Genomic DNA, 5014 nt, shown 5'->3' with positions numbered 1-5014 from the left:
GCTTGCCTACCCTTTTGTTGATAGGAGTCCTCCACCCATCAACCAAGATGAAATGAGTGAACCTCTTTTGACCCAACAAATGAGGCCAAAATTGAGCCTGTTTTCAAAGAACCAAGATGAAGCATTGGAAGAAGAGGATGATAAGAATGATATTGATCTCCGTGACAACAATGTTGGAGATTTGGACACATATTATGTGCAAGAGACCATGGAACCTTCCATCCTGTATTCCCGTGGCTTTGCATCGGAATCGGACGATAATGGACCTAATGAAGAAGTTGATGAGGAGGGGTTCACGGCAAAGGATGCCGAAGCTTTCGAGAAGGTATTACGGCGGGATCATCGGATACCATTGTTCAAGGATCTTAGCCTCGCGGATGAAGCCGTGGTTAATGGTGGCAAGGATATATTTCTTGGAGTTAGGCCAACTTCTTGAAGGAAATATGCCCTAGAGGCAATAACAAACTTATTATTTATTTTTTTATATCATGATAAATGTTTATTATTCATGCTAGAATTGTATTAACCGGAAACTTAGTACATGTGTGAATACATAGACAAACAGAGTGTCACTAGTATGCCTCTACTTGACTAGCTCGTTGAATCAAAGATGGTTATGTTTCCTAGCCATAGACATGAGTTGTCATTTGATTAAAGGGGTCACATCATTGGAGAATGATGTGATTGACTTGACCCATTCTGTTAGCTTAGCACTTGATCGTTTAGTACTCCCTCCGTCCAGAAAAAGTTGTCTCCGTGGCGTTTTTGCAGAAAACCCCTCCCCAAACTCCCGACACAACCCGCACTCCTCGTCTTCTCCAATCGACACACCCCGCCGCTCTGACACGGGCGCATCAACGCCGGAGCTCCCCTGCTCAGCTTTGCCGTGCTGCTCCCTTGCTCTCCCGCACGTCCTCCTCCGCTACCGGGGATGCCTACGCCGCTGCTCCCTCCTGCCTCGCGTAGCTCCCCTGGCCCCCTTGCCTGCCTCCCAAATCTCCCCTCTTTCACCCCCAAAGTCGTTTCTTCTTTCTCCCGCTGCGTCTCCTGCTTGCGCGCTGCGGCGACACCTCCTCCTCGTTGCCCCCGACGCCGGAGGAGGCACGGGGCAAGCAGCAGTGTCTCGCGCTGCGCTTGCGCCACCCCGGGTGCGCGTGGGCCTACGCGCCGGTCGCCGCCTCGGCCGTGCGCCAGTCCGCAAAGGAGGAGGAAGGGGATTCCGTTCGCCGCCAAGGCGTACTGGGTATGCTCCTCGAGTCCCCGCTCTTCAGGCCCCTCCTCACCTCCCTCATCAAGAAGCAGAACAACATGACGCAGGTCCTCTCCTCCCTTGTCAGCTCTCATTTTGTTTGAAATTATTTTGGCCAGCAACTCAGTGGTTTGCTTCTGTTGATTCTGGTCTTGTTATGTTGGGGGCGAGCAGATGCTGCAGCGCACGGGGATCCCTGACCGGCCCATGTTCTTCCCGGAGTACAAGCAAAAGCAGCTATGAGAAACTTTTCATTCAGTCAAGTTCTACTGATTTTTGGTCTTCTTGAATTTTGTATAGTTGAGATAGATGTTCTACTTCTTTCATTCAGTCAGGCTCTACTGAAACATTTTGCAGAAACAATGTTCTGCTGAAACTGAAAAAAGGAACATAAACATAAATGTTCTGCTGAAACTGAAAAAAGGAACAGAACCACACCTGAATAATTTGTACTCCTCCTTAATTCTTCAATACATTTAAAAATGTTCAGACTTTGAATGTTCACTGAATTAGTAAATCTTGTCTTTCCTAAAAACTGAATTTGTATATTAAGTCTTTGCTAAAGAGAAATAGTAAATCCTATCATAACAAATGTTCATTCAGAAGTGTTAAGAAATCTTCAGTTTTTTATCCTGAAATGTTCAATTTTTTGCTCTCTAAATTGTGTGCCTTTATTGCTCATTCAGTGCTCAGTACAGTATTCAGTTTGAGTAAAATTCAGTTCGTGTGGTGAGTTGAAGAGCATTGCTCCCTGCCTTGCTATGCCTAGTTATGTTAACTACAGTATCATTGTCTACTTTGGGGTCTTTTTGTGGTGAAAGTATGGGTCTTTTTGTATGGTGGCAAGATGACTAGATGGATTCAAATAAATCTAGCTAATTCAAATAATTCCAAGTTAATAAAAATAAATCCAAATTAATTCAAATAATTAAGAATAGGAATAAGAATAATTCAAACTATTTCAAATAATTAAGAAGAAGAAGAAGAAATCAAATAATTAAGAAGAAGAAGTACGGCGAGGTATTCGTAATGGCGTCAAGTCACCCTTGCCATATGGATCATATGTAACTCTTGCTGCTAGCCTAGAGGAGTACATTTTCGTGCTTCAAGTCTGAACTTATGTATGGAAAATGCATGCTTCGAGTCTGAACCGATGCACTCCATTTTGTGGTGATTAGTTGCCACTTCTGTATGCACTAAGAAAAAGAAGCCTGAACATGGCATGCATGCTTTCTTGTGGTGTTAGCATCCCAGCATTGATCAACACAGCTTGTCCTCACAAGCACATAGAAAATGACAGGTTCTGAACACCAAGTTGACAGGTTCTGAACATCAAGTTGACTGAACACAGCTTGTCCTCACAAGCACTTTATTTGTTTTATGAAACTTCTTGTAATATGCATAGAAATGTATAACAATAATTGGAGTATTTATGATGATCAAAGTGTTTCTTACTCAAGTGTAATTTGTTGAGCTATTGCTACTGCTTAATCAAACAATGCATACCAATCTGCTCCTGCTTATGTTTGGGACTTTGGGGTGCTGCATCGATGTGCATCAAACATGATTAAGTTTTTTTTGCTGTGATAATCCAAAATGCTTCAGACTGCTAGATTCAGTTTCTAGTGATAATCCAAAATGCTTCAGACTGCATAAAATGCTTCTTTTGCTGTGATAATCCAAAATGCTTCTTTTGAGTACAGTAGCTGTCAAATTTAGCCTATCTTGATCTTGGGCTTGAGAGCTTCTTTAGCAAGATCACTGGATGCAGTGTACTCTGCTGGAGCTTCTTTAGTCTATCTTGAGCTTGAGCTTGGGAGCTATCTTGAGCTTGCGAGTATAGTTGTACGTTTGCTCACAATGGTGTATTGAAAATTGCAAGTTATATAGTGTAGTGTTTTGTAAATTCAGACTAGATTTGAGCAAGATAAACTTTACTGTTATGATTGATAAAGAAAACTTTAGTGTTATTTAGATTCAGAGCAAGTAAAGGAAAATTTAATAAAAGTTAGTCTTGAGGAATCTGGTGGAATCATATTGCTTGTTTCCAAAATAAATTGATTGATTGTGCACTGAAAATTGATTGATTGTTTTAGCAAATTTAGATATGTTTATTTGTTGTTAGAAGAATCTTTGACTAGTTACAAGACATTCCTGATCTGTTATTTTTTAACTTTGCAAATAATCTATTTCATTCAAACTACAGCTGTGCAACAATGAAGCATATAATCTACTGCAGTTTGATCTACTGCAAATTACCGAATCAATTGACAACTACTCCTGGTTATCAATTTGATCTTCATTTGCATAAACCTGGTTGGTGCTCGCACTATTTCCTGAAAATAGACCATTATTTACTGAAGATAAACCTGGTTGACCTTCATTTGCATAAACCTGGTTTGTGCTCGCACTATTTACTGAAATAAACCATTATTTACTGAAGATAAACCTGGTTGATCTTCATTTTCATAAACCTGGTTGAGTATTACAGAGCAATTGACATCAATTTGATCTGGTTAGAATTCAGATAGCAAAAGTAACAGTTAACTGAACTTCTTTTTTTTGTAACATTTCTTTAGAGGACATGATCAATTGTGTTTCAAATTACAGACCAAGCAAGGTCCGGCACTGGAGATGAAAAAGCAAGGAGCCTTGTACTTCTTTCTTCTCACCGACAGCAGCACGAACAGGGGACCTCCGGCGACAGCACACGAGCAGGTGACCTCCGGGCAACAACACGAGCAGGGGACCAGTAGCAACTTGCAGAGGAGCAGGGGAAAGAGCTCGAGCTTGAGATCCAGGACAAGCTTGAGGGATCTCAAGGTCCAGGCGCGGCCGGAACTCGCGGTCGAGGCGCTCGACACCCAGGCGCGCGCAGGTCCTGGCCGGCGGTGGCGCAGATCCTGGTGGAGGGAGGGGATATCGGCCGCGCAGGCCTGACGGCGGCGGCCCAGGTCCTGGGTGGCGGAGGAGAACGTCCTTCGCAGCGGCGGAGCAAGCAATTGGGTGGCCCAGGTCCTGGCGGCGGAGGACCACGTACTTGGCGGCGGCGGAGCAAGCAATTGGGCGGCGCAGGACCTGGGCGTCGGAGGAGCACGTCCTGGGCGGCGGCGGAGAAAGCAATTGGGCGGCGCATGTCCTGGGAGGCGGAGGAGCAAGCCCTGGGCGGCGCCAGCGTAGGTCCCCGGCGCCGACTTGCCCTGGTGACGCGCGCGGGCGACGGACAGAGGAAGAAGGAAGGAAACGACGACCTGTTTGTAATAGATTTTAAGCTACGAGGGCGTTTTTGCAAAATTCACAGTACACTAAGCTGTGGACAACTTTTCCCAGACGGAGGGAGTATATTGCTATTGCTTTCTTCATGACTTATACATGTTCCCATGACTATGAGATTATGCAACTCCCGAATACCGGAGGAACACTTTGTGTGCTACCAAACGTCACAACGTAACTGGGTGATTATAAAGGTGCTCTACAGGTGTCTCCGATGGTACTTGTTAAGTTTGCATAGATCAAGATTAGGATTTGTCACTTCGATTGTCGGAGAGGTATCCCTGGGCCCTCTCGGTAATGCACATCACTATAAGCCTTGCAAGCAATGTGACTAATGAGTTAGTTGCGGGATGACGCATTACAGAACGAGTAAAGAGACTTGCTGGTAACGAGATTGAACTAGGTATTGAGATACCGACGATCGAATCTCGGGCAAGTAACATACCGATGACAAAGGGAACAACGTATGTTGTTATGTGGTTTGACCGATAA

General features: G+C 44.3%; 1 long non-coding RNA gene across 1 annotated transcript; it reads left to right on the top strand.

Moving 5' to 3' along the window:
* Positions 1-801: 801 nt before the first annotated feature.
* LOC119290785 lies at positions 802-4609 on the top strand. Its single transcript, XR_005142056.1, has 3 exons — positions 802-1317; positions 1424-3565; positions 3860-4609. It is a non-coding gene; the product is annotated as an uncharacterized LOC119290785 (long non-coding RNA).
* Positions 4610-5014: the final 405 nt, after the last annotated feature.

The sequence above is a fragment of the Triticum dicoccoides genome, chromosome 4B, assembly GCF_002162155.2.
Source record: "Triticum dicoccoides isolate Atlit2015 ecotype Zavitan chromosome 4B, WEW_v2.0, whole genome shotgun sequence".
In the NCBI taxonomy this organism is placed as follows: Eukaryota; Viridiplantae; Streptophyta; class Magnoliopsida; order Poales; family Poaceae; genus Triticum; species Triticum dicoccoides.
Note: the sequence above shows the minus strand (reverse complement) of the source record. Positions and strands in the feature narration are given on the sequence as shown.